The 17,795-nt window shown below is 42.9% G+C and overlaps 1 long non-coding RNA gene across 6 annotated transcripts in view; it reads right to left on the bottom strand.

Annotated features, from left to right (window-relative positions):
• The window catches only part of LOC143408268 (uncharacterized), a 222,394-nt gene that overhangs the window by 3,159 nt on the left and 201,440 nt on the right, over positions 1-17,795 (bottom strand). For 5 of the 6 annotated variants that reach the window (XR_013155604.1, XR_013155603.1, XR_013155605.1 and 2 more), the window contains 2 exons: positions 13,708-13,760; positions 12,403-12,561 (listed from right to left, as the gene is read on the bottom strand). This is a non-coding gene — a long non-coding RNA (uncharacterized LOC143408268). Of the gene's footprint in view, positions 1-12,402; positions 12,562-13,707; positions 13,761-17,795 lie in introns of those variants that run through there. The other variant, XR_013092464.2, reaches the window with a different exon arrangement.

Raw genomic sequence — 17,795 nt, 5'->3', positions numbered from 1 at the left:
AGAAGATAGTCTGGAGCCCAGGAGAGAAGCCAAGGTTGGGAATCAGGTCAGGATTAGAACTCCTTGTGAAGAGATTTGGATAATTCAAGACATTTTTTTTTTTTTTTTTTAAAGCCAGTTCATCAAAAGTGGTGTTCATTTGTCTCAGCACCTGGTTCCAAGTCTCCAGAGGATGGAGGCTCCCCACCATTTCAATATTTTCTTTGAAGGGCCTCCCTGGCAGGCAGGGAGTTCACTGTGAGGTGAGTTTGAAGGAGGCATGGGGGAAGTACTGGGCCCCTGTTTGTCTTCATCATGTCAGCACCAAGAACCCAGCAGGGCCAAATCTTTTTAATCTTGGAGCCATCCTTCATCAGATAAAGAGCTCACTCATTTCCTCTTCAGCCCCCACCCCCTTCCCACCACCACCACCTCCTCACCTTAGTCATTGGAACTGAGTCATCCTTTGAGCCTATTCCTGTTGCCTTTCCCTCCATCACGGTGGAAAGAGTTTGGGCAGGAGCCACTGGGCATAGGCATTGCCATCTGCTGGTCAGATAGGAACCATGGAAAGTGTCCTAGACCCTGGGTTTCCATCCCTTTACCACCATTTTGTTCCCAGGAGGCAAATGGAGGAGCAAGGCTGACCAGTCTTTGTGACTCTTAGGAAGGAAAGGAGAAAGAGGAGCTGGTGGGGCCTGAGCACTTCCTGTATGCCAGGCAAATGCCAGACTCATCAACATTCCCTCCTAATGGTCATAGGCAGTGGTATTGTCCTCAGATGGGAAATATGAAGTTCAATCCAGTTAAGCCAAGTTCTCAAGGTCACACAGAAGGGATATTTGAAGATTTCAAAGCTCATCCAGTTTCCTCCACATGGCTCCACCTCCCTACCTCATCTCCATGGGAGAATGGCATTCCAGCCAACTCACAGTTGAGTACCCTCTGTGTATGACACACTATGCCAGAGTGGTTAATAGAAGGCCCATGCTCTCGAGAAGCTCAGTCCCTTAATGGAGTCTCTTGATCCTTTGATTTGCACATTGAGTATTATCTGGGCACCACCTCTAAGCAGAGCTCAGTGGGGGACATGGGGGTAAGTGACCCAGAGTTTCAGCTCAGGCATGCAGAGGAAGGATGCAGTAAGGATGCAGAGGAAGGGGCATTAAAGAGTCTAAGGAGAGAATTCAAGGAAAATATCTCAGTTTTTTAGACAGACTTTTAATATAGAGATTTTGACAGACCAAGAATTGGGCAGAAAAATGAATATTGTAGGAACTGTAAGCACACTGAGGTGGGAAAATACAGGGAAACCAGGTTAAAAAGAGAGCAGAGTGAACTGGCATATGATGGGCAGTCATCAGGTAGTTGAAACAGGCTTTAAAGTCCTCCCAACATGAGAGGAATTGCCGAAGTTTTGTTCTTCTGTCGACTAAGCAACTGTTTATGACCTGCCTCCACGGTTCTGGGTATTGGGCTAGATGTTGGGGGTCTGAGGGATACTTAAAAGCAGGAACAGGCCCCAATATCAAGGAAACTCATCAGATGGTGACAATTTGATGAATATTTGCAAACTTGGATAATGTTAAAAAGGAAAGGAAAAGGTGGGAGAGACCACAGAATAAGGGGAACTATTTTTGGGGTGGTGGTGGTAAAGAGAGACTTTGAAGAAATGGCATTTAAGGTGAATCTGAAAAATGAATCTAGTAATTGCTTCATATGTGAGCACACGTGTGTGTGCAGGGACAGGGAAGTGGGGCAGGGAACACTGAGCCAGAAGAATGGTATTAATAAAGGGGCATCAGATAATATAAACAAAACTTCTAGTAAAGTAACAGTACAGGGTGGTTTGGAAGCCAAATTCCCTGATCTTGAGTTGCTGAGGTCCTGCTATAATGTCCTCCAGGGAAACAGCTGCAGAGCCCTGGCCTTGGGTCCTTTGCTGACTTCCACTCTGGAGATTTGCTCTGTGACAAGGACTTTTGTGCTTCAGTGTCTTTATCTGTGGAGTTGTCTAGAACATAACTGTGTACCTTTCACTATACCAATATTAAGAAATGTCAAAATACAAATTATCTGTAGAATTTACTCAAAAACTAACAATGTGGAGTTGGTATTTAAGGTCAGACTAGAGTTTTGTAGCTTTTATTAAGCAGCATGTGCACACACATATACACTTAATACCATCGGCTTCTAGTAGACAGGTGGGGGGTTTTCATTTCCATATCTACATCTCTCTAAATGAAGAAGTAGGCTTTGAATAGCTGCAGGGCACTGACACTCCACTGTGTTCCTTGGGACACTCCTGAAAAGAGAAAATTGCCTTCATTTTTCTTAATTTTTAGCACCCTTTTCCTTCCTAGGCTCACAAAGGGGCTTCAGTTTGGAGCCAAACACATCACACACAGGATTAGTGTCTGAGCTGGAATAAGAATCCAGATTTCCACAGCACTGGACTGCCACTTTCTGAAAGCCAAAGCCCTGGCAGAGTTTTCTCCTTTGTTGTATAAGAGCCTAAGAATGCTTAGACTCTGCAACCTTCGGAGACAAATGAGAAAATGTTTCCTTGTTATTCAATTAGTCCCCTTCCCTGAGAGCTTGACAGACCGACTGCTCTAGGAGCATTGGTGTGCTGGAGGAACAAGAGTTCTAAAGTTGGAGCACAGAGTTTTGGCCCTCATTTTACCATGACCTTGGACATGGCCATTTCCCCAGTCTGTGGCCCTGTTTTCCCATCTCCAAAACAAGGTAATAGGTATATGATTGTTGAATCTTTGCAGCCCTGAGTTACTATGTTTCTAGGACTTGCAGCCCTCACAGCAGTAGTCTGGGAAGCATTTAACCAGGCTTTAGATCACCATTTGCCTATGTTCGTTGTCTGGAAGGGCCATTTCTATTTCTTGCTGATATACTATCACCTAAAGCTAAACTGCAAATTGGTTTTCTCCACAACACTTTCAGTACTAGCGTTTCATGGGCAACTTTACATAGTTTCAAGATTTTCTGTTGATGAAGGCCCAATGGGGTCTGAACAGATGCCAAATGAAATGTGATTTATAATACAGGCAGCACAGTGTTCAGTCAATGCAGGCCAAGCAAAAGGTGATGGATAACGTGATCAGGAGTAGCCAGGGAAGGGATGGGCAGATTGGTTTGGTTCAAGCAACAATCATTAAAGCTTTTCATTTTATTGTCACCACCTAAGGCTTTTCTTCCAGGTTTCTAAATGTCCTGGACAGTGAAGAGTTTGCTTGTGAAAATCAGTACTTCTTTTCTATATATTCATACTGATGTGTGTGTGTGTGTGTGTGTGTTTATATCAATGATTTGACTCCTGAACATTCCCTGATTTTAGTATGTCTGTCTAATCTCTGATATATCTATGATTCCTGCAGTTGGTGCAATCCAGGGAAGGAAAATTGCAAAAGCTTTAATGTCACAAGAAAGACTTGTGGAGGAGCTTTCTGATCTCTCTTGTACTCAGGGTTTTCAGAAGAGAAGAAAGTAGATTTCATCCTTCCAATTTGAATCAGAGCAACCCTAACTCATATCATTTCCATAGATGTCCATGATAACCCTCTGAGGTAGATAGGACCAGATGAGGAATCATAAAGTCACCTAGCTATCAAGTTCAAGACAATTGCTACCTGAGAAAAAGAATTGTAATGTGTAATTGTATAAGTCTCTCATCACACACAGTAGTAATACAAACTCATAGGTGAGGAAACAGAAGCTCTCAAGCTAATCTCCAAATTACCCTCTGGTTTGTGATTTGGCCTGGCCCTGTGGGTGACTTGGACAAATGCCCATGACATGGTTATACTATTTTTTTTTTTGCTTCATTATAAATGTTACCATTCTGGTGAGGCAGTTTTACTCAAGGTTGGCATTTCTGTCATTCTCGGTCCCTTGGAAAACCCATTTCATGGTCCAGTAGAGCAGAGTTTCATCCAATAGCACTTTTGACTCGGTGGCTTCAAAGTGCAGTGCCCTCCCCCTGGCTGAGTTTCAGGCAGTAATGCTTAACAGTCTGCGAGTTAAATTAGAAACAATAATAGCACAACAGCCAGGTTTGGTTCCAGCACCTAACAAGTCCCAACCCTCAAGCTATAAGTAGAATAGGTAGAAGGGGAGGAATATGTTTGGGATTCTTCTGGAGAATTCCTGCTTTGTTCTTGTACAGCTAGACAGAACAAGAAAACCCATTTGGCCGTGTACCCAAGTCCTACCCCATGGTTGGAAAAACTTGTCTTTAGACTACCTCTCAAGACTCAATGCTGACAGGCTGGAAATAAACTAGAATAATTAATTCTAAAATTATCCCAAAGACAAATCTTCCTTCTAAAGGTCTGGATGGGTTTAATGTCTAGAGTGTGTGCTATTTGTGTTTTTCTCCCAAGCATTAATTAAATAATCCATTTATCTCTGGCCTCCAGAGCCCCAGGATCCCCAGAAATGGAGTGTTCTAAGTTGCATCTGCCCACCTTTCCAAGGCAGTCCTGGAATGAGGGACCCACTCTGATGAGGCAGTGGACTTTTAGAGTTCAGTACACTCAGATGCTTCAATAAGAGCAGCTTGGTTCGCGGTTCACCTCAGGACAATGCAAACTGAGCTATGCATTTACTGTAATTCTAATCAGATGATTCTATAATTGGAAGAATACCAGTGGCATTCTGTCTTTGGAGTCTTCTCCATTAAATGACTGAACAAGGGCCAGGGGACCTTTGCTTGTCCCAAATGCAGATCCTGAAGAGACTTTGGGATCTGGGTATCATTATGTTCCATTCTATAATAGGATCAAGTCCTTTCTTCTCTCTTGGTAAGATTGTAAAATGTGAAAAGTAGTCATTTCCTGTATACTCTCAATAAATTCTTACCAATTGCTTTCCTAATAATGAAGAACGAATGAAATGAAATGTGTGTGTGTGTGTGTGTGTGTGTGTGTGTGTGTGTGTGTGTGTTTGGGGCAGGGGATGGCTGTGTATATGATTGATGACAGTAACTGAATACATTAGGTTAATATTTCCAAGTCTAGGTCATAATCATATATGCTAATTGTTGTAGAAAATAACAAAAATAATAATCTGAATTTCTTTTTCTTTTTTTGGGGGGGGTGTATAGGGATTGAACTCAGGGGCACTCAACTGTTGAGTCACATCCTCAGCCCTATTTATATTTTATAGAGAGACAGGGTCTCACTGAGTTGCTTAGTACCTTGCATTGCTGAGGTTGGCTTTGAACTTACCATCCTCCTGTCTCAGCCTCTTGAGCCGCTGGAATTATAAGGATGTGCCACCATGCCCGCCTAATCTGAATTTCTTAATCCCACCAAATACCTCAATTAGAGACAGAAAAAATATATTATAGACACATGTATTGAGGAACTAGCTTATCATAGAAACTTTGCAAAGTATTGTGTGGCTTTGGGAAATACAGAAATGAATCAGATCTAGACCTTGACCTTGAAGAGCTCATAATTTAGAGAAAGAGATAAATCATGACCATAAAAATCATAATCCAAGATGGAAACTTCAGGATCTGGGAGTTAGAGGAAGGAAAGACCACTTCCTGCTGGAAAAATCTGGCTTGGCTTCATGAAGAAGGGGGATTTTGAAGCAGACTTAAAAAAAAGGAAAGGATTTAATTCAGGGGAAAAAAATAAAAGAGGGAGAAATAATTGCAGAAGCAAAGGCAAGAGCGGAAGTGCAAGGATGTGGAACTGGTGGATGTTGCCTTCAGGCAGTAAGTAAAGGATTTTACCACAGACCCCTGGGGATCTTGTAAAAATAGAGATTCAGATGGAATATACTGTGTGGGGCCTGAGACTGTGCATTTCTAATAAACTCCCAGGTGAAGCTAATGCTGCTGTTCCTCTAAACAACAGGGAATCTATGAGGGTGTTAAGCAGCAGGAGAGAGTTACCCTTCAGCTGACACATCTCTTTAATGAAACTTTCTGAGGTTGGACACACATGACACCTGGCACAGTAAATAATTCTCTGTGAACATTTGCTTTACATCTTCCTTTCTCCACTTGTTTTGATCAAAATAATAATCCAGTTAGGGGGTGAAAGGGGTGGAAACGCACTCAAGACCTGGATTCCAGAAACCAGACACAGCACAAACAAACCACAACATAAATGACGTTTTGGTTTCAGAAATGGTTTCTCTTCCTGAACTGTTGATTGAAGGTCAAAAGTGAGCTGCTGAGTTCCTACACGTTGGAGAGGGATTTAAATATTGGTTCTCTAGATTGATTACAAATCTAATATAATTTTATAATAAGATGATAATACTTTAGTTGTACCATGGGGAAAGAACTGGAATTAGAATCAGAAGACCTAACTTTAACTCCTTCAATCATTCTGGGCCTCAAATAAACTTTTCCATCTATAACTCAAGGGAATAATTCTCTCCCCAGCTACTCCTCAGTTTTTCATTAAAAAAATCAAATGAGCTAATAGGTGCGAACATGCTTTGTAGAGTAAGAAGTGTCTTGCAGATGTAATGGCCACCTCTTATTAGTATGGATAGGGACGTTACTCTTCTCTCTGCTCCTGGGAATTGCTGGAAGAATGAGAATAGCGACTATGGGTTGGGGCATGTGACAGCCTCAGGGTAAGGTCTCAGGTAATTTGGCACGAGAGAGATCCGGTGGTGGTGTTGGCTTCCTCTGTCAGAGCAGGATGCACCTGTGGCCATCAGGTCAGACTTACCCTTGCATCTGGTTATACAGCTTCCTGTGCTCTCTGGGGAAATGCTATCAGCAGCAATATTGCCCTGCAGAGCATCCTCTGGGAGTGACTTTGGGGGCTAGACACAGATGCCCTGATCCTTTTCCTAAATTATATCGTGTATTCTCTGCTGCCCACTGGAAGATTTTCCTATGGCCACACCTCTGAAAGAGGTAATACAGACAGGTAAGAATATTTGCTAGGTAGGGGTAGAATCAAGAACAGTAGGGCTCCAAGGGCTGACAGAAAATAAGCAAGACACCAAGAAAACATGTGTTAGCATTCAAATAGGTGACATTCCAGATGTGGGGAGAGACAAAGATCACTCAGAAAAGCCAAAAGCGCCAAGGCGATATCTGGACCAGGAAGATCACTTTGGGAGGCAATTCTATTGCATTTCATATTTAATAGATCTGGGTGTCCTGAGGATAACAAGTATTAGAAATAACCATGAAGGTCAGGTTTAATTCTTTAACTTTGCACAGAAGGAAACTGAGGCATTTGGCAGAAAGGGCCTTTTCTCGATCACCTTGACTTAATAAAAGACTCCAGGATAAATTCCACGTCTCTTGATTATGTGTCTCTTGCTATTGGAGAAAGGCTATGCTTTTGGCCTCTGTTTCTGGACTTGGAAAATGAGGGGAAGAGCTGCTCCCTCTCATCTGTGCTCTCCTAACTCTCAGCCAGTGGGGTTCAGGAACCCAGGGTTCAATCTAGGCCAACAACACCTTCCCACCATGGCTGCTCCTAGGAATCTTTCTCTCTTCCTTTATTCTCCCTTCAGGAATCTGCAATAATGCTTAATCCCTGCTCCCAGACTCACTTTCACTAGGGGAAATCAATAGATTCTTCAAGCGGTTGGACCACAGGATGATGCCGAGGCCTATTTTTCAGCCAGGTGCTCTGGTGAGGGAAGTTGTATGAGTCATTGTCGGCCAGAAATGTAAATCTGGCCCGAGGCTTCCTTTGCAGTGAAATTCAGGTCATTAATAATGGTGACCATCTGTATAGCACGTTACAGTTATAAAGTGCTTTACATACTTCATTTGCTTATCACAACCATTCAGAGATGTGTTATTGTTATGCCCATTTTACAGATGAGAAAAATAAACCCTGGGATATGGTAACATGCTCAGGTGACAATACAGTTAAGTGGCAGACCTGGGACTTAGTCAAATCTTTGGAGTTTATAATTCATGTTATTTGCACATATCTCTTTTTATCAGGCTTCCCTATTGCCTATCCAGCCTCCACAGATATAAAGAAAAGCAAGGAAGCTCAACCTGCTTGGGGCCACACACATGGAGGTTCATTTTTGAAAAAGAGATCTTTGCAGCATCCAAGTATGTATGGCAGTCATGGTCATGGGTCTGGATATAGATCTGTGGGCTGACAGCCTCTGTCCAGCCCTATCCCCTGCATCTACCACCTTCTGCCTCTGTCACCTTCCATTCCTCAGGCTGAAGCTCAGACCTCTTAATTCTAAAACCAGGGATTTCTCCCCTACTTTAAAAGTACAAAACATAATTCAGATCTGTAGAGAAGGAAGCTAACACTCTGACAAGCACCCAGTTGCAGTCATTTGTTCCTCTTGTTTGACAAATATTTCTAGTTCTTTCCCTTCTGGGTATGAGGGTGAACTGCCTCTTGAAAAGAGTAAAGTCATATAACTAGTTATGGCCACAGAGTTGTGAAAGGAAGTGACTTGCGTCACTCCAAGGCCAGGGTATGTAATTACTCTCCTTTTCCCAGTGGCATAGCCATCAACAAGGAGGTGGTGGCAGTTCTGTCAATGTTGGTCCCTTAGTGACAACAACAAGCAGGGCCTCCCTGCCAGCATAAAACATTTGAGCAAAAAACAAATCTTCATTATTTTAGTGACTGAGATTCAGGGATTTTGTTACTGTAGCAAAACCCAACCTATCCTGACCCTTACATTCATTTCTCAGACTCCTTTTAAGAATGTTAACATTTTGTTGTACCTGCTTCAGATTTTTAAAGAAACAAAAATTCCAAAAACAACTGAATCTTTTTGTAGCTCACTCCCAGCCCTTTCCCTTCCTCCCTAGAACAAGTACCATCCCAAACATGGTATGACCATGTACTGCCCATCTTTGGTACATTCACTCCAGAAGCGGTGTCCAGGACAGTATCAAGTATTGTTTCGTGTTTCCGAAATGTTCAGGAATTACATAATACTGATTCATTCTACAAATTTCTTTCTTCATTCAACATTGTTTTTTTCAGATATGTCAATAGTTTGAATTCATTCACTTTAGCTTCTATATAATATCCCTTTATATGCATGTCGACGTTGATTAAGCATTTCCCTGCTAATGAACTTTTAAATTGCTTTTCCTTCTTAGAGACAATGAGGCAGTAAACATCCTCATACAAGGCTCTTTGTGTATTTATGCAAGAATTTCTCTTGGTTGTATATCTGACAGAACTGCTGGGATAGAAGGCACATTTAGCTTTACATTTAGTAGGTATTGCCAAATTTCTCTCCAAAAAAGTTGTATCCATTTATAGTTCTATCATCAGTTTGTATGTATTTTGCTGTTGCTTTATATCATCAAACATTTCACATTGTCAGACTTTTAACATTTTGGCCAATCCAGTGGGTGTGAAATGACATCTCTTGATGCTCAAATTTGCATTTCTTCGATTATTAGTGAAGTTAAATCTCTTTCCATTTGCTTAAGGATCATTTCCTTTTCTGAGCGTTGCCTGCTGATATATAGTCTGCAGATTTATTTCTATTTTTTCCTTCTTTTGGGTGGGTAGATTATTTTCCCTCCTGTGTTTGAGTACTGGTCCTCTGTCAGTTACATAAGTTGTAAATGCATTCTCTACATCTGTGACTTCTTTTTAATGTTGTTGTTATTTACTAGCAAGCCATCAGCTGCCTGCTTCTGCACCCAGTCTGATTTTTTCAGATCAGAGCAACGATAGAGTGACAATTACTTAGAGATATGTTTCCAGAAGCCTAGGTGAATAAATGTTCCTGGGTTCTAAACATCTGTAGCAGGTTAAAGAGGGTGTTCTTACAAGAGAACTTATGAAGAACCTGTTTTGCTTACTCAGGGCTCTCATTTGCTAATCCAATTGAGTACTGAAAGCAAAAGAACCAGGTGTAAGTGGAAAAAAACCTTAGTCACTGAGGGTTGTTTGGGCTGCTCAGTGGTGAATATCAGAGGTGCCACCGTGAATCCTGGCACTGTTTGCCTGGCTGACATTTTATAGACCAAACATGTGTGGGCAGACACCTGAGAAAGGTTGCAGACACAAGTGGTCCTTCCTCTTCCCATGCGTACGAGTCTTCATAAGGTGTTATGGGGGGGAAGGTGGGGACGCACTCAATAGAAGGTAGGAAAAGGCAGTGACTTGGAAAGGCTTTTAGCTTTCTAGTGGGGAGAGTCGCTTTATAGCTTTGTTTACCTCTCTGTGCTTCAGCGAAACCCAGAGGAAAACCTTAGCTCAGGACAGGAAGCTCAGAGTGTCCGAAAGGACGACTACAGCAGGGCAGTCCTATTCATGTCTCCTCTTGCATGTCTCTCCACACTGTGCCCCAGGGGGCTGGGGCTGTACAGTGCTCCACACTGTGCCCCAGGGGGCTGGGGCTGTACAGTGAATGTACCATCACTCCCTAGAAAACCAACGGGGATGGCAGAAACGGAGCCCTGGGATCAATTATGTTGGTAAAACTACAAAGGCAAGGAATGAACCAGAAGAGTTATGGCTTAGGAACGACATGCTGGAAAAAGACTTGATGTTCCCAAGTGGAACTCTATGGCCCCAGGGGAGGTGACCCCAGCTGTCTGGTTGGCCAGCCAGAGTGCTGGGCCTCAGGAGCCAGGGCACACCTTCCGTTCCAGTTGACTCACTTGAGTGGCAAATTCTTTTCTCCCTCTCAATCCTCTCATCTTCAAAGTGAATTCATTAAGCCCCTCCATGCCATCGGCACTTGGCCAGGTGTTGTACTGGCCCATTAGGTGGACATGGGCCATAGTCCCAGGGAGCGTGCCAAATGGGGTGGAGGATGGCAGCTGAGACCTATTGACATCCCCTGAGATTGTTCTGCGGCACTTTCTATAAACCCTCCAGCTGTTTCAAACTATTTGTGCAGGGCTCTCTGTACATGCTATGTTCTTCCCCATCCTTTGGCTTTAGCTCTCTCTGTTCAGTTTGCCTGGAACATTCTTTCACTCTGTCTGCTCATGTACTCAAATACCTAGTCCTGGGTGGAGACTTCTCTAATGACCTAGGGCAGAATAGGACCCTCCTAAGTTCTGTGTATTCCCATAGCTTTGTGTCATTAATATAGTGCATACCATTCAGTGCTAGAAGCATAGGCATGTGTTTCTGTGTCCCTGGACAGACTCAGAATTCCAGAAGGTGGATTCTATAGTCTCTCCTGTACTCAGTACAAGTGTGCTGAGCAAAGCACATGGAAGGATGTAGCTCCTGGTGGAGTAACGAGAGGCAAGGCAGGGCTCTTTGCTTTAGTTTTCCTTTCTGTAAAATGGGCAGAGTAGGGAGAAATTGGAAAAATTGACTCTAAGAGATTTTTTTGTCCTTGCAGTCTCTTGGTGAAAAACAGTTCATTGCATCTCTGTACGGGTCAAGATGATGCTTTACTTACAAATATTAAGGATCCTCAACCTTCCTTTCCACATCAATTTGTCACCTTTTTAAAAAAGTGTGTATTAGAAGATTACAAATTCTCTGACTCAAGTTTTGAGAGGTTTGTGGGATTGATTGATTACAGGAAGTCTATAAATTTTGTCTTCCCTGGGAAATAAAATTGTTGGACTCACTGATTTTTTGAAAGGAGTTTCTGACCATATGTACGGATGACTTTATCAACCTGGATTTATGTGGAAGGACCTCACAATGTAGCTGCGCAGGTTGACTTAGCATCTCTCTTTTTGACACTATGCAGGCCAAGATGCACATGCCACACCCAGTAGTGCTTGTCTCATGAGACCTGTTTTCTCTGCTATCTCACTGCTCTTTGAGTGACAGGTTTGGAATTTCCTGTAGAGAGAGAACTGAGTCTCCCACATGTTCACAAGGTGCCCACAGCACCAAGCTATAATCTTAGAACTTCATAACCAGACTATGAGGTGAGGTGGGGCAGCAGCTATTATCTACCCATCTTGCAGATGGGACAAAAACTCAAGAGTTAAAGGGACTTGATTGGGGTCACATGGCTAAGATATTCTGAGCCCACCCTGACTCTCTTGATTCTCTGTCCTGAATTTTATTGAATCCTTAAAAAATTATTTAGATTGCTGCTTTATCAAGTGGCTGTTCTTGGACCCTCTTGTCTGATGAAGTTAGGAGCAAGTGAATTCTATTAGAAGGAAAAAGGGGTTCTAACCCCTAAGTGATTTTGTGGGACAAAGTGGCTGCATTCATTAGTGAAAGGGGGAAGTCAGATTAGTTAAAACTGTGCATTTGGTGGTTTCTATCATTAGCATCTCACTATGCCAGTAAATTAGTTGTTGAAGCCTGAAGAAGGGCCTCCGTCTGAAAGCCTGAGAGGCTGGCACTGAGGGGTCCTTCACAGGGGTGTGCCCCTCACAATTCCAAAAGCAGCAGAAGTATTACTGATGAGGGCAACTCTCCGGAGACTCAGTTTTTGTATCTTGAAAATGGGGACAATCAATCCCCCCCAGGTTACCTCAGAGGATGGTCACATACGCTGATAGAGGTGACCGTGTTTCAGAACCCGATAGTGCTGGGTGAATGCTGGGGACATCATAGCACTGTTTTCATCCTCCTTTCTTGCTATCTCAGTGAAGGGAAACGAGTCCAGTCCTCTATTCTCTTCAAAGTGGCTCTAAAACGATTGGTGAAAATATATATTCGTATCACATGACTAATCACCGTCCCCATCAACTCACCTGTCAGAACACTGAAGAGGGTAAGGTAGATAATAGAAGCAAAGCATTTCTAAATTGCAAAAATTGCTATTATTGTGGCACATTCTCTTTCTTCCAAGGCCGAGGGTATCCCTAAATAACCTCACAGGAATTTACCTAAACCTTCTTCGATGTTATTTTTTCATGGCACTGCCTCATTTTGGGACTAAAGGGTTCCCCTTGACTGAGAAGCAGGAGAGGGCTGGACTGGAACTCATCTGTTTGGGGTTTTGTTCCTCATACCTTTTGGCTACTCTTTTTGAGTCAATGGCTCTAGTTTTCTGTAACGATCCGTAAGCTTCTGACTAAATTTCTTCATCTAGTTATTCCAGAGTCATCTCACATTGAGCATACTCCGATTGCTCTCATTATGCTTAGGTTGACCCTTCCCCCAGGCTGTGTTCAGGATCTCAGTTAAAGCATCACATACTAAAGGTACCTTTGCCAGAAACAATCTCAGGTTATTTAGATGACTCCACTCCCACCTCCAGCTCAGGTGCTCAGTCCATCCTGGAGACTCCGTTGCCTTGATTTCTTTTAAATCCTCCCTCTGCCCTCAACCCGATTGCCACTGCTTTTGTTCAGAGGCTTGACATCTCTTGCTTAGTCGATTGCAATGGCTTCTTACCTTGCCTTCTTGTTATTTCTACCGGTCTCCAAACTGCCTCTCTAGAAACTCATCTATAAAAGATGCAAAGCTAATCTTTCTGAGAATCTTCCAAAGGCTGCCCATTTTACTTTCAAGGTGAAATCTACACTCTTGGCCTGGCAGATGAGGACTTTCACCAGTTTAGTTTCGGCCTTTCTGCTGCCACACCCCTTACGAATTCTCTGTTTCAGTAACGCCAGCTAAGTGTGCCCCCAATGCATACCTATGCTATCCCTCTGTTTTTGCACATGGAGCAGGCTTTGAATAACTCTTCCTTCTGCCTAGAGAGTCTTCCTCCTTTCCAGGCCTGACATCCTGCTCTGGAAAGCTTTTCTGGTCCCTTTGAAACACTATCATGACTAGGTTTTCCTTCCTCTGTGGCCTTAACATCTGCATATGTCTCAGATGTACTTACCACATGGTGCAAGTTGGTTTGCTTCATTTCTGGATCCTCCAAGACTAGTACTCCTAAAAGACAGAAATGGAATCTCACTCATCCAGGATTTCCAACTATATACATATGACTGACATTCTGAGAGCCTGGTATTTGTTGACTAAATGGGTGGATAAAGAGAGAGAAAACTGTTATATGGCACAGTTGAGTTTAGAATATGTTCATTATGGGTCAATAGGTGCTCTGTTGACCAATAGAACTTTTCCTTTAGGATATCTGGAAGAGTGCATTAGGTATATCTGTCTGAAATCATCTCTCCGTGTTGACCTTTGGTAGGGGCTGCGTGACAGAGAATGAGTAGTCTTGCTGAAACCTCAGTCACTGGCATTCTGCATGCCTGACCCATGTAAATCTGTATATTTTGACAATCCATGTGGAGAACTAGGGGCAGTAATATTCCATTAAAGGAAGGAAGAATCTTGACCAGGAAATGGGGTATAAGGTGCCTTCATGGACAGCCAGAATTCCCCTCAAGAAGTATTGCTTTCTATTAGGTAACTGACATGGAATCAATGGAGAATCCTTTCCTTATTCCATTCCATCAAGTTTCATATCATGCAGAGTGTTATGACCAGTTCCGCTTGGAACTAGGAACTGTGTTTAAAATTCAGATTCCCCAGGTGAACCCTGTCAGCAGATCTGGGTTCAAATGTGACCTCAAAGTTCACTGGGGCTGGGTATGATGGCACACATCTGTAATCCTAGCAACTCAGGAGGCTGAGGCAGGAAGATTGCAAGTTCAAGGCCAGCCTCAGCAATTTAGCAAGGCCCTAAGAAACTTAGCAAGACTCTGTCTCAGAATATAAAATAAAAAGGGCTTGGGATGTGGCTCAGTGGTTAAGTATCCCTGGGTTCAATACCTGGTATCTTAAAAAAAAAGAAGAAGAAGAAGAAGAAGAAGAAGAAGAAGAAGAAGAAGAAGAAGAAGAAGTAGTTGGATGGGACTTTTTTTTTTTTTTTTCCCAGAGACTCTATCGACTGGCTCCTCAGTGATAATGTTATAGCTCTACGCTGACAGCTTAGGCTTGATCTTGTTTTTAACCTCTACGGATCATTAGTGTGAAGGTTTGTGGGCAAAAGCAGTTTCCAATGCCCCTAGGCCATGTACAATAGAGCTACCCCACAGGTCCCAGGGGCTGTTCACTTCATGTCACACAGCCCCACTTGAACCCAGTTATACTTAGCAGAGACACCTGGGGGCTCACACTCTGGAAAGAGGATGCAAGTTCCCGTGCAGGGCTTGGCCAGTGCTGCATAGGTTGATAATTACTATGAATCATGAAGTCTAGTGATCAATTTTTGAAATAAATTATAATAATAATTCAAAGGCAAATTGGAGTTTGCTGTTTACAAAATGCTTGCACGTGCATGATTTCCTTTGATCTCACAGCAGTCCTGTGAGACAGGCAAAGCCAGGGCTATTCCCATTTTATAGATGGCAAATCTGAGATTAAAGAAGGCAGGTGACTTGTACAAGGTCAAGTAGATGGAATGGTGAACTCTTGATCCCAGGCCTTCTGACTATGTTCATCATGCTATGTTCCATTTCACCTTGTTTGCAGATCTCTTAAGTCACTAGATTTGAAAGTTGAGGATCATTTCTTAGGATGATAAGACATATTTTAGGGCTTAATGACATTTACAAAGAAATTGTCAATTGTGATTTACTATTTTAATACCAAGCACAGATTTAAATAAAAATAAGAATTCCCATACACACAATGCCTATTTGTTAAAACTTGAGTCCCATGCATCAAGAAGGCAACTAAACAAAGTTCATTGTTCCAACCCAAGCCTTCAGAAAAATGACCAATGGTGAGATAGAATTGGAGCAGGCTTGCATCTTCTTGGGTGAGCTAGGTATGGGCATCTTTTCCTCACTCCACGGATATTAATGTCACATTGATAGCTTGAAATCAGTCCTCTGGGGTACAGGTATCTATAGAACAGAAATGAGCCAATCTCATAATTCAAATCTCTTTCGCCACCATCGAACCAATTGTTAAACATTTACCAGCACACCTGCTGTTAGCAAATGCTGGCTGGCACAAACTGGAGCTCAAAAGTTCTTCTCTGACATCTGCATGGCACCGTTTTCAGTGTTGATTTTGCCTCTAACCACAAGTTATACCCCAGTGCCATTTCTTAAATGGGAGACTCCATCTGAGCTTGCAAAATCAGACTGATGGGTTTCCACTAATAGTTCCTTTCATTTGTATACTTTGCAAAGTGTTTTGACATCCCTCATCATTTCTGAACTCTATGGTATCTATGGGCAGATGCTGTCTCTGCTTGGCAGAAAGGAAGGGCCTAGAGACCAGACAGGTGATAGACCCATGCCCTGGGGCATAGGCCTAGCAAGTGGCAGACCAGGCTTGAACTAGGTCTTGAGCCTTCTTAGGCTGTAATCCTTCCTCTTATACCCGTTACCTCCTTCACCCAGGACACTTGCAACACCAAGAGACAGAGCTTCTGTCTAGCATGCAGAGAGGACTAACAGCAATCCAAGTTGGCACTGTTTTGCCCTTGACAGAAAGGATAGATGCACTAGCTTAAGAATATCTTCATTTTGCTGCCTTCCCTACTTTACTGATCTGAAGCATTCCTCCTTTGTCCTTGGTCCTCTCATTGCTTCCATTAAAACCTTTTATGGGGACCTTGTGTATTTGGGTCCTGTTCTCAGCAAGAACTTGGAGCCTCCTGAATGACCCAGCATGAATGCTCTGCTTCCCCTCTTGCGCAACGCCCCCGCCTGCCTTGCTGCTGCCGGTGATGTATTGATTGGTAAGCATTTCACAACACATTTTCAAAACATGCCGAAGGTCAAGAATGAATGACTCATGGGCAGTCACATTTCTTTCTGCCTCAGTCCCTCTATATTTTATTGGTCAGGTTGGTTAATGGAAGTTACTGAAAAAACTTAGGCAAAAGTTAACTGCTCAACCCTCTCTGGCAAGACTATAAAGTGACTTGAGAAAGTAACTCCTGATCACCTATGTAGTGATCAACCTGCTGAATCGCTTTGGATTTTAACACCAAGTCTCTTGAAGAATATAAGGTGGGAGTTAAGGGATTTCAATACTTGGCCATGGCCTTATCCCAGAGTATCAGAGAGGCTCTCAGCGGAAGAGAAAGTGGAGGTGAAAGGGTGGATTGTTGCTGCTCTGATAGTCTATGATTCTATATTAGCCCTTGAGAGCTCAAGGATGTAACCCCTGATCCAGGCTTGTAGCTAATGACTCAGCTCTCTGCCCGAGGCCAAGAAGGCCTTCCTGCAGAACAGCGAAAAAGTGCTTTGAGCTCAATAGTGGACAGAGTTCTGGACCAGGGAGAGGGATCCTGGTTAATGCCCAGCTTTGCCACCTACAATACAACTTTTCTGACAAGTGGCTTGACCTGTTAGCACCTCAGTTTCCTCACCTTAGTTTCATCACGTTGGTGATGGTGCTTTCATTCACAGGGTTGTTTCAAAGTTTAAATAATAGGATTCCATGAGCTGGTTTGGTCTTAAACCCTAATGCATGGAGAATCGTACAGTGTGGCACCACATGGCTTAGTAGAAAGTTGGTGGGGAGAAGAGTGAGGTGATCATGTTTTTATTCTTCATACACAAGCTTTTTTTCCCTGACCTTTCCCCTCAAAAATAATCTAATTTACAAATTTATAATTTCTGAATCCCTTATCTAGAACAATCAAGAAGTTTCTTAGTGGTTTCTGCTTTGGTTTTTGTACTTCAACTATCTTGAAGGTCTATTTCATCCTAACATAAAATAATCACAGAAATTGGAAGTGTGCTGAAGTTAAGGTCATGGGTGTTGTCTCTATTCTTTCTGCTGCCCAGCCTTTCTCAGTCTCCATGTGCATCCTGCACCCCAAGCCTCCACATGTTGCTGCAGGCTCTGCTGCACCCCTCACTCCCCGCTGGAGGTTGAGCCAGTAAGAAAGGAAGCAAATTCAGTTATGTAAAGCACATCCCGGGTGAGGAAAGGCTTGCATGTGTTTCTGCTTCACTGAAATTGCTTCCCCCACCATTACCCTTCTGTCCTTTC

The sequence above is a fragment of the Callospermophilus lateralis genome, chromosome 10, assembly GCF_048772815.1.
Source record: "Callospermophilus lateralis isolate mCalLat2 chromosome 10, mCalLat2.hap1, whole genome shotgun sequence".
In the NCBI taxonomy this organism is placed as follows: domain Eukaryota; kingdom Metazoa; phylum Chordata; class Mammalia; order Rodentia; family Sciuridae; genus Callospermophilus; species Callospermophilus lateralis.
The sequence above is the reverse complement of the archived record's forward strand: the minus strand, read 5'-3'. Positions and strand labels throughout refer to the sequence as shown.